The 12,598-nt window shown below is 41.6% G+C and overlaps 1 protein-coding gene across 8 annotated transcripts in view; it reads left to right on the top strand.

The window, feature by feature from the left end:
* rps6kc1 (ribosomal protein S6 kinase polypeptide 1) overlaps positions 1-12,598 on the top strand; it is a 148,441-nt gene that overhangs the window by 18,165 nt on the left and 117,678 nt on the right. The window lies entirely within an intron of this gene.

Raw genomic sequence — 12,598 nt, 5'->3', positions numbered from 1 at the left:
TGAAGCTGCAGCACAGGACTACACGTGTGCTAAATAGAACTGAAACAATTGATCAGACTGCAGTGCTAGCACATCTGGTTGTGAATGGAATGGAGTACTTTATTGCCACATGTGACAAGGCACGGTGAAATTCTTTGTTTGCATGCCCAAGGTATTGAAAACATAGAAACATAGAAATTAGGTGCAGGAGTAGGCCATTCGGCCCTTCGAGCCTGCACCGCCATTCAATATGATCATGGGTGATCATCCAACTCAGTATCTCGTACCTGCCTTCTCTCCATACCCTCTGATCCCCTTAGCCACAAGGGCCACATCTAACTCCCTCTGTGAATGTGAATAGTCGCCACATATATGACGCTGACAAAGTTATAAAGTATCCCCGCCGGCTTCTCCTTTGTTCTCCTCCCTCCCCTCCTCCTGGGTCCCCCCACGCCGGGTACTTCATTATTCATTGTTGGGTGGGGGAGAATCAAACAGCTAATGAAAGGAGAAAGCTCCAAGGGCATCCCTGTGCTCAATGCTGGCTGGATCCGCATGCGAGTGCTCAATCCAAGGCTGAAACATCTTCAACAACGAGCAGCCAGAAATGCCAAGCGGATGGTCCATCTTTGCCACTGCCTGAGTTTGTCCCCATTATAGAAGCCTGTCCTTGGCCTTCAGGTGAGATTGTTCCATAGTACTATTGAAATTTTGATAGGGCAATTCTGCATGGGGCCCTTGTGCCCTTGGCGTTCTCTGTAAAGTCTTGCATTTCAACGTAATTGGCCACAATCCTGGATCAACCCAGTCTGTCTTGTGTGGCATGCAGCGATAACTACAAAAGCAACAATGCCGCGTTCTTCAACTGTCTTCACAGTTCTGTACACACCCCCCTTTGATCTTCAGTCTGCTGCTGGACCCCACAATCCTGATCATGGCTTTGGTCATTTTAATTTTCCTTTCTTTTTTTCTTCTCCGCCCCCTCATCGTCCGTAGTGGCCATTTGGCTTGTTTTGTGTGTCATTAATGATGACATTTGCCTTTAACTTTTAGACTGCCCGTTATTATGTGGGTGGGATTTATGACATATTCTAGGGCGTGTTTGGAGCTAGGTTTCTTGTGCAGAAGCTTAGTTTTTTAGTTTAGTTTTCGACTTACATGAGGAAGGCATGCCCTTCGACAATGTGACGTTTAACCGAGACACGGGGAGTTTTCTAACGTTTAAAGTGATATGCTGGAGTTCGACGAAGATTAAAGTGTACGAGTTGGAGGATAAGGTTGGATGTATACATTATTGTTTTTCTTCAACAATAAAGAAACTATTAATCAAAAGACTGTGTTATGAAGATTTATCTGTTAAGTAGCTCTTAAGGTCTCACGGAGAGCTCACATGCGTATTACAACATTCTCCTTAATCATGTAGTCTGCTTTAGTGGCTAGAGGGAGTAATCTCTTAAACCTGAAGGCAGGAACGGGGTACTGATTGGGGATGATCAGCCATGATCACATTGAATGGCGGTGCTGGCTCGAAGGGCCGAATGGCCTGCTCCTGCACCTATTGTCTATTGATATAAAAATCTGCCGCTACATAAAGTCGAAGGATACCTCTGACAGGAGGTGAGAGCCCGTCCCAGAGAGTGGGATAGAAGAAAGGTTAGGATCGCGAAAGAGGTTTTAGCTGGGAACTGAAGAGGTGGACTAGAGGTTTATCGACAGTGACACGACTTATCTGAAGATCTGAAGACATTTTAATGAACGTGAGTAGAAATCGACTATTATTTCTTTGAATTTTGAAGCTGCAGAGCTTTAATTTTAAATGGCTTCTGTAAGAAGAGCCAGATAAATGAATGCGAGCCACTAGCTTAGAAGATAGCCATGAAAGTGTTTTTCCAATATGCCTGGTGAAATCCAGACATTCGACTTTGGATTGCTTTGAAGTCTAGATAAGATACATTCCTTTTGGACTAACGTCACTATTAAGCCTGTGGATGTTGAGAGATGTCTACATATTCAGTTTGTTATTGTAATGATGAAGATGTTGACAAAACAAATCTAAAGCAGAGCCAAGAAGACTTTGTTCGTTCAATTTAAAGACTTGGCAACCTGCCAAGACCTGTTTAAAATCATGGAGCAAGAAGATGAAGAAAGTGTCACGTCTGAGGAAGCACGAGGTGGCGATGAAAGAGACAAGTTAAATTCACTGAGAAAGGCTGAGTTCTATTTCTGAAGAAAGCTGAGAAGGTGAGAAACAAATTATGGAAACAGGTTACCAGAATAATTGAGAAACAGAAGAAACAAATGGAATCGGATTAGAACGCAATCTAATACGAGCCAACTACTTAACCTCTTCCAGGAGGTTCAAGGTAAACATAATGCAATGATGGATTCAGAGCCATCTCTGGAAGAACGTGAAAGACACACCCAGTGGTGGGAGCCAAAGGTGGATATATTCAATGATTACATGGATGAGGCAGAGGAGTGGTTATCTGAAATGATACCACAACTTACGCGCTCAACAGCTGGAAGTGCGATGCAACCAGGTGCTGGATTGAAAGATGAGATTACACCACGAGATTGTACCTCGAATGCATCTACATGAAGATCAGGACATAAATCTGGTTCTATAGCCTGTTCAGTATCAAGAGTTTCTGCTCGATTGGGAGTTGAAGCTGATCTAGCAGCTCTCTCAATAGAAGTGGATGCCTTGAAGAAGAAACATGAGATTGAGCGACAAGAAGAACAGATGAAAGAAGAGAGAACGCGACAGAAAGAAGAGATGGCGTGATAAGAAGAATAGATGAAGTGACAAAAAGAACAACTGGAATTAGACACAAAGATGGCGGTGATCAAATCCAAAGAAAGAGATATTGGAAAGTGAGGGCTCAAGATGCAGCTCTAGAGCATCGAAGATGATGAGCTCTGGACCAAGAGGAAAAACTGCTCCAATTGAGTCAGCAGTTGGATCAATTCCACAATCGAGGTCCACTGGATTTCATGGCTTTGAAAACCCATTGGAACAGAGTAAGAAGAATAAAACTGCATCTCAGCAAATGGGTGCTAGATCGAAACAAACTACTTATGGAGCGTCTGTAGATGCTTGAGACAAACCAATAGCGGAACACGCTTTTCCAAGGCCTGGTGCACAGGCTCGAGCAAGCCAGTTTGAGCCAAGGCCTGTCTATCGTCCGTTGGAGCCAAGCCAAGGTTATCAGGATGGATTATTTGCATGGGCGAATAGGCAAACTGAATTCAACCAGATTATAGCTCGACAAAATACCTCTCTTACTCTACCACCAGCAGAAATTCCTAAATATGATGGATATCCTTTGCTGTATGATGCTTTTGTAAGGGCATTAGAAGAAGTATTAGATACAAAAATTATGGATGATAAGGAGCGGTTACGATCTCTGGTGAAGTACACAAGTGGAAGTGTTAAGGTACTTGTAGAAAGTTGTCAAAATGAGCCTGACAGCCAAGGTTATAAAGTGGCAAGAAGGTTACTTAAAGAACGTTTTGATAATGAACAGAGAATTGGTAACACATACATGGAGAAGGCCCATGCTTGGAAAGAAATCAAGCCAGAAGATGGGGAGGTATTGAGTGATTATGCAATATTTCTTAGAGGTTGTTGCAGCTCGATGAAAAATCTCAGCCACATGGAGGAAATGAATCTTGCAAGTAATACTAGAGTCATCATTAGCAAGTTGCCCAGAAGACAGAGAAAGGTGGAGATATGAAGCACGCAGGAATATTGGATGAGATGAAGCAAGTAGCCAGGCTACCAGACCTGGAGAAATTCTTGGACAAGGAAGTATGGTACATGTTAGAGCCACACCATGGGACCATTGAAGATCATAAACGAATTTCAAACGTTCTAACTTTACCAAAACTGAAGAAATATCAGAACCAATGAGAAGTAGTTTTACTACCACTATAATACCCGTGGAAATGACAGATGGAACGAAAGGAGATGTATCTACTAGCAAGCAAATTGGATTTTGCTTGTTATGTGATGAATTTGGTCACACCATAAGATAGTGTCGAAGATTCAAGAGGAAAGAATATGAAGAAAAAGGTGACACAAAAAAGCTGGAGAAACTCAGCGGGTGGATTTCTATGAGCGAAGGAAAGAAGGCAACGTTTCGGGCCGAAACCCTTTTTGATCGGGGGCGGGGGATGGGGACAAGAAAAAAAAGGACATGGGGGATGGAGGAGAGCACTGTAGGGGAGGAGTCCTACAAAATTTCGATATAAGTGCAGGATGCAGACTCCCCAAACGGATTATGAAGGTGCTGTTCCTCACATTTCCGGTGCTGCTCGCTGTGGCCATGGAAACCCAGAAGAGGAAGGTCCAGAGAAAAAGGTGGATTTCTTGAACAGGAATCTGTTTTGGATGTTTGAAAAAAGGACTACTGGTGTGATGCTGTAAGAGTCCGCCTAAAGTAAGTGCAGGCAATATCATTCTGGGGACTTCACATTGAAGAAGCTACCCGTAGAAACCGGAGCAAACTTAACAGTAAGGAGATAGCACTACTAGTGATGCTGTTGCCTCAAGTAATGTGCGTATTGGGGCCGGGGTTTAAGGTATTTTTTCTATCTTACCAGGTAAGGAATAGCAAGACAAATATAGTGTTGCAAACATGTGCTTTTTTGGATTACGGAAGTTCGACTACCTTTTGCACAGAAAACCTGACGAGAAGGCTGAACATCACAGGAGAAGAGACTAAGATTCAATTGCGTACCATGACTAAAGATAAAGAGAGCATGAGTCATTACATTACAAATATGGAGATATCCAGTCTGGATGAAGATAATTTTTATACAAATATCTGAAGTGTTTACACATGAAACCATGCCTGTTGGTCGTCAAAATATACCCAGACGTAAAAACTTGAAACAATGGCCTTATCTGAAGGATGTCAAAATATCTGAAATAAATTCTAGTGTTGACCTACTTATCAGAACAAATGTTTAGAAGGCATTGGAACCTATACAGATTGTGAGGAGCCATGGTGATGGACCGTATGCTGCGAAAACCCGACTTGGATGGGTTATCTATAGCTCCTTGTGAAGGAATAGCGAAAAATAGGAATCAGAAGAAATATTCTATCATTGCTGTTAATCAACTAGCTACTGATAAATTAGAAAAGCTGTTGCTGAAGCAATAAAATCATGACTTCAATGAAAGTACCAATAAGGAATCTGAAGAGATGTCGAATGAAGAGTTGAAGTTCATGGATATTATGAACGACTCGGTAAAGATTGACGGACACTATTGTCTGGACTTATCTTTCAAACAAGAAAGTGTTAATCTGCCAAATAATTGTGGTATGGCAGAGCAACGCACCCAGAATTTGAAAGACAAGTTTGGCGAGAATACTAAATTTCATGAAGTAATAATCTCCTTAAAGAATAATTTCTACATGGATGATTGCTTAAAATCCATGTCTACTGAGCAGGAAGCAATTCAAATGGTAAAACATCTGACTTCCCTCTCCAATAAGGGAGGATTCGTGCTTTCCAAGTGGATCAGAAACAATTGTGAGAGCATTCCATTAGAGCCAAAGAAACTAGAGAATTGGATTTGGACAGAGACAATTTGCCAATGGAAAGAGCATTGGGAGTTACTAATGTTTCACAATTGAAATATGTTAACACTAAAGAAAATCCTGCGGATGAAGTTTCAAGAGAACTGACAGCGAACTGCTTCTTAAGCGAGAAGAGATGGATCAATGAACGAAAGTCTCTCTGTAAGCCAGACAGAGAATGGCCAAAGCTTGAGCTGGGATTTGAAATCTCTGCTAATGATCCGGAAATCAAATCAAACCTAACGGTGAACTTTATTGCTACAAATCCTGTTATTCTCTCAAAGGATTTTCACACTTCAACATTGTTGTTACAACACACCCATGAGTTGATCAGACATGGTGGAAGAAGTTTCATGCTATCAAAACTTTGGACTTTTATGTTTTGGACTATATACTGGGTATCATGCCTGATGTTAAGGGTTTGGTGCGCACGGTACGACTTTAAACTGAAAACCGTGTTTTAATAAGATCAATAATCAAGTTATGCTTGCTTCTAGAAGGCGAAAGTGAAGATGGAAGAGTCGATGAAGAATTCTGATTGTGGATATATAGTGCATGCTATTTTTTCCTTGGTAGTGGTTAGTATCCCTGCCTGTCACGCGGGAGATCGGGGTTCAATTCTACGACTTTTTGCTTTCGATATATGTTAAGCCTTTATGTCTACTTTTTAGATGCTTATTAATAATTGCCTCATTATATACTCGGAACAATTAGGGACCGGTATGTAGTGGCCATTTGGCTTGTTTTGTGTGTCATTAATTATGGCATTTGCCTTTAACTTTTAGACTGCCCATTATTATGTGGGTGGGATTATAGACGTATTCTCGGGCGTGTTTGGAGCTAGGTTTCTTGAGCAGAAGCTTAGTTGTTTAGTTTAGTTTTTGACTTACATGAGGAAGGCATACCCTTCGACCATGTGACGATTAACCGAGACACGGGGAGTTTTCTAACTTTTAAAGCGATGTGCTGGACTTTAATGAAGATTAAAGTGTACGTGTCGGAGGATAAGGTTGGATGTACCTTATTGTTTTTCTTCAACAATAAAGAAACTATTAATCAAAAGACTGTGTTATGAAAATGTATCTGTTAAGAAGCTCTGAAGGTCTCATGGAGAGCTCACATGCGTATTATGACATTCTCCTTAATCATATAGTCTACTTTAGTGGCTAGAGAGAGTAATTTCTTGAACAATAGAAAAATCTGCCGCTACATCGTCAACAAACTCGTAAATGATCCGCCATCTTCCAACCACCAGCATTGTTAAAGAAAACACCAAATGCTAGAGTAACTCAGTGGTTCGGGCAGCATCTCTGGAGCACAAGCGTCAACGATGTTTTGAGTTCTTTTGAGTCTTCTTCAGCCACCTGACCCTCTGGGTGGCCCAGCACTTTGTTATTTTTTTGTAAACCAGTATCTGCAGATCCTTATGGCACCAGCTTCATTAATACTGGTCCCTGGTTCATCTCTTCCCCTTTTACCATTCAGGACCACCCTGGCCATGGCACCAGTACAGTCAGGCCTGTGTCTGACATTGCTTGATCTCACCCATAGCCCTAAGAGAAATGGGGACATGTTTTTTGGTGTTGAGCTGGCACTTGTGTGTTTTACACTGGCATGTGGAACATTTTTGGAAACTGACGCTGTACCCATTTAATACACCAATTAACATGCATTGGGGATTTTCAGTATGTGCACTTAGGAATGTGGTTTGATCTTACAATATGACTCAGAATTAAAGGTGCTATCACTGAGACAGGTCTAAACTACCAAGAAGTTGGAGGGGTACCTAGCAGTCTTCTAAATCTTGCTAAATCTCCTTGTGATGGACCAGGGTATTGTAAATGTAGCCATCCCTCATAACATTCACTATTGATTTAATGTATGGAATAGTAAAATACATTCCAAGCCCTGTGCATGATGCTGAAGAGGAGAAAAAGTTGGCACTATTGTTTAAAAATATACTAATTTAACATTTTATGCACATTCTTTTTTAGTGCTAGTGAATTTGTCTGATAGCTGATTTGCATAATCAGGAAGTTAAATTAACAGAAAAATTAATAGCTCTATCAGAAAAACTATTGATAGGCTCAGCAGCCCATTTTACATTTCCCAATTGTCAATCCCAGTGATGAAAATAAAAACCTGAAGCGTTCTGAATCAAGCTGTTGATTCGTCGTTGCCTCTTCTACAAATGTACATTCAAAATTACCCCAGTTTAATTTAATCGTGGCCAATTAATTCCTTCATGCATTGATAATCAAGCTATCCCTGTCATATGATGGAAGAAATAGTTGGTAAACAACTCGTTGGCCAGTGATTCAATCTTTGGATAGACACAAAATGCTGGAATAACTCAGCGGGACAGGCAGCATCACTGGATAGAAGGAATGGGTGACATTTTGGGTTGAGCCCCTTCTTCAGACTGAATGTCAGGGGAGGGGGAGACACAGATAAGGTAGTGTAAGGTGTGAGAACGAGGCATCAAAAGGGATGAAGGTGAAGGAAAATGTAGAATAGATTAAGAATACTTTATTGTCACGTGACTAATCATTGCTAGCTAGGAGAAGGTGACAACAAAGCAAACAGAGATAAAATGTAAGGTACACAAAAATGCTGGAGAAACTCAGCGGGTGCAACAGCATCTATGGAGCGAAGGAAATAGGTAACGTTTCGGGCCGAAACCCTTCTTCAGACTGAGATAAAATGTAATCAGGGACAGTTAGGCTGGTCGAAAAAACGGGAAAGGGGCGGAATGGAGGGAAGGGGGAAAGCAAGGGTTACGAAGTTAGAGAAGTCAATATTCATACTGCTGGGGTGGAAGCTGCCCAAGCAAAACATGAGGGTTTATTTGTGGGAAACACTTGGGTGCCACCAAGTGACCAGGAAAATTATTGCAAGCGGTAAGATTTTGATGCCGTTTTCTGGATGATGTATTTTTAGAGTATGTTACTTAAAGAAAAAGTGAGCAAAAGTAGTACTGATTTTCAGTGTCCTCCAGTATAATGGATGTTTTCATTTGCGTTGAAGTACATCTCTTCTGAGGTCATTTCTAGTAAGAATCTATTGGTTAACTTTACGTATGTTCTTCAGTGTATCTTTTGTAGTGCCAGTGGTCATAAAATTCATTACATCAATAGATGTTTCCTTGAAAATATTGTTATTTAGGGATCATTCCAGCAATTTAAAGTATTGTTGATATTTTGACATAGAATAGTTGCAGGCCTGAGATGCTGTAGGAATGTTCTTAATGTAACGCAGCATAATTGGGACAATCTGGAGCCTAGTTTATGGTGTGGGGATCAATTAATCAACTGTACCGAGGAAAAATCTATTCGCTTTGTAAATAAATGGAGTCAGCATGGAAACAGGCTCTTCGGCCCAACTTGCCCACACCGACCAACATGTCCCAGCTACATTAGTCCCGGCTGACTGTATTTGGCCCATATCCCTTTAAACCCGTTCTATCCATGTACCTTTCTAACTGTTTCTTTAAACATAGCGATAGTCCATGCCTCAACTCCTTCCTCTGGCAGCCTCTTCCATACACCCACCACCCTTTGTGCAAAAAGGTTACCCCCTAAATCTTTTCCCCTTCACCTTAAACCCATGTCCTCTGGTCCTTGATTCCTCTACTCTGGGCAAGAGACTCTGTGCATCTACCCGATGTATTCCCCTCATGATTTTATGCATCTAAATTAAATATTAAAGATGTGCATTGTTTATCCCCCAGTTGCTTTCAAAAGATCTCAGGACAGCAATTTATATCTATAAATCTGCATCACTAAAAAAAATCAGTTTGTTTAAAATCTGGTTTGTTGTTTGTGGAACACTGTTGTGTTCAAATTAGTTTTTGCTTTCCTATGCCCTAATTGTTAATACCGATCAAAGTATATAATTGAGTATAAGGCAGTTTTGGAACTTGATTTTTTTTTTAAATGAAAAAGATGTGCGTGGAAGCTGGTTTGTTCTTCGTCTGCCTCTTTGTCTGTTGGGCCAGATCTTGCTGCCTGACAGCTGGTGTTTCTGAAAAGAACCGCCAGCTGTCAGGGTCTCAAACCTCAGATGGTGCACTTGTGCAGTGCATCGCTCCGTCCGCTCTGTCATTGGACTTGTCGTTGATGTAGTGGTACACTGAATGGGGAAACCAGATGCCCTTTGCATCCTGGCCTCAGCTTTGCAGTGTTGCAAGTGTGGTGACCCCGTTCATCCGAATTTGAATGGGGTTGGTAACCCTCTGGAGGGAGAAAAAAAAACAAAACAAGCTTAGCTTTGGAGTGATCATTTTATTTTCAGTGTTTTTAATTATTAAGCTTTCTTTGTGTATTTGGTTATTTATATCTACTTTGAGCATACGTCTTTGGCCATTGGAGATATTTGAAGAACGCTTAAAAAGCCTTTTACAGACAGTGGTCAATGTGGTGCTCCAGGGCTAGGACTTCCTCGATGCATTGCCAGAGGCCACCTGTAGCACCATGACAGTTTCATCTTCTGGCTGCCTGTCAGGTGTGGCTGGTGGTGGCCTGTTCGCCCCATAATTTAGTCAAAATACGGGAAGGGTTGATGACTTGGCTTGAGCATAATTCATCCCATTGTTATAGAAACGTGGAAAATAGGTGGGTGTATGCAATTCGGCCCTTCGAGCCAGCAACTACATCCGATATGATCATGGCTGATCATCCAAAATCTGTACCCTGTTCCTGCTTTCTCCCCACATCCCTTGATTCTGTTAGCCCTCAGAGCTCTATCTAACATTCTCTTGAAAACATCCAGTGAATTGGCCTCCACTGCCTTCTGTGGCAGAGAATTCCACAAATTCACAACACTCTGGGTGAAAAAGTTTATCCTCATCTCAGTCCTAAATGGCCTACCCCTTATTCTTACACTGTGACCCCTGGTTCTGGACTCCCCCCAACATGGGAAACATTTTTCCTGCATCTTGCCTGTCCGATCCCTTAAGAGTTTTATATCTCATCCTTCTAAATTCCAGTGAAGATAAGCCTGTTCTAACATCTTTCTTTCAACTTCTTTCATTGGCAGAATTTGTACTTCTAGTTTGGTTATATGGAGTTCATTTGAGGCAGACTGTACTGAGAATCCCTAAATGGTATCTTGCAATTTGCTTTTTGAAGTTTGTATGTGTCGGCCATTTGTCAACATGCTTTTCCATTCAGTAAGGGTGTGGGTGATTTTGTACTTGTGCTACTTTCCTGCAATAATCCTATATTCTTTGATTCCTTTTAATGTCTTAAAGTCTATGAACCTGACTTGAATGTGCTCAGTGACTGAACCTCCAAAGTCATCAAGGCAGAGAGTAGTAGATTTATTGCCCTCCGATGAGTTTGTTTTTCCTTGGCATAGTCCAGAACGTCCAACACTTTATGTTAACACTGTGATTCATAGATCCACACACCTGAGCTAGAGGAATCCACATCTTCCATAAAAGAAACATAGAAATGTAGAAAGTATGTGCAGGAGTATTCCATTCGGCCCTTCGACCCAGCACCGCCATTCAATATGATCATGGCTAATCATCCAGAATTAGAATTTCCTGCAATAATGTAGTCTGAAGAAGGGTTTCGGCCCGAAACGTCGCCCATTTTCTTCGCTCCATAGATGCTGCTGCACCCGCTGAGTTTCTCCAGACATTTTGTGTACCTTCGATCTTCCAGCATCTGCAGTTCCTTCTTGAACAGCCAGAATTAGAATCCTGTTCCTGCTTTTTCCCCATACTCTTTGACAGAGAAAGAGAGTTGTGGTGGAAGGATTTGAGTTATTCACGCTGTTGACTGTGACCAGGAGGATTCTGCAGGCATTTGTGCTGGGACCTCTGTTGTTTGTGATTATATGTAACTGACTTGGACATAAATGTAGATGGGTTGGTTAGTTGATGACACCAAGATTGCTGAAAATGTGGACAATGCTGAAGGCTATCAAAGTATACAGTGGGATATAAATCAGCTTCAGAAACGGGCGGACAAATGGCAGGTAGAGTTTACCCGAGCAAGTGCGATGTGTTGCACTTGTGGGAGGCCGTATGTAAGGGGAAGGTATATAGTTGATGGCAAGAACCTTAACAACATTAATATGCAGAAGGATTTTGGAATCCAGATCCACAAATCCCTGAAAGTTGACCACAATTTGATAGAATAGTATCGAAGGTGTATAATTTGTATGCCTTCATTGGTTGGGGCATTGAGTATAAAGAGTCACAAGGTCATGGTGGCGCAGCGGTTGAGTTGCTGCCTAACCGCGCCAGAGACTTGGGTTCGATCCTGACTGTGGGTGCTGTCTGTATGGGGTTTGTATCTTAATTTAAATCTTTTTATTTGAATTTTGAATTTCACAGCAATTTGCATACATACAATGATAACAGACAGTGATAGTCAGGACATAATTGTACAACAGTATGTAAACGAACCTCAAAACCCTTACCCTTACCCACCCTCGATCCACCCGAATCAGGTCGGGACCAAACGGGGACAAACAACACTCACATACGTACACATCCACACAAATACGATAAGATAAACAAAACGAAAAAACAAAACAAAGGGGTTTGTATCTTATCCCCGTGACCACGTGGGGTTTCTATGGGTGTTCGGTTTCCTCCCACATGCCAAAGACGTATGGATTTGTAGGTTAATTGACCTGTAAAAATTGTAAATTGCCCTTCAAGTATAGGATAGTGCAAGTCTATGGGTATCACTGGTCAGCATGGACTCCGTGGGGAGAAGGGCCCGTTTCTGCACTGTGTCATGATGCAGCTCTATAAGACTTTGGTTAGGCCTCATTTCGAGTTCTGGTTGCCTCATAATGAGAAGTATGTGGAGTCTTTGGAGAGGATACAGAAAGTGTTTGCCAGAATGCATTCTGGAATAGAGGGTATTAACTACAAGAAGTTGGGCAAACTTGAATTGTTTTCTCTAGATCATTGGAGGTTGAAGGGGGGGACCTTATCAAATTATATACATTTATGAGAGGCATAGATAAGATAGACAGTCAGAATCTTTCTCCCATGGTGGAAATGTCAA

Source organism: Leucoraja erinacea, chromosome 8 (genome assembly GCF_028641065.1).
Source record: "Leucoraja erinacea ecotype New England chromosome 8, Leri_hhj_1, whole genome shotgun sequence".
NCBI lineage: Eukaryota > Metazoa > Chordata > Chondrichthyes > Rajiformes > Rajidae > Leucoraja > Leucoraja erinaceus.
This window is presented reverse-complemented; position numbering and strand designations above follow the sequence as displayed.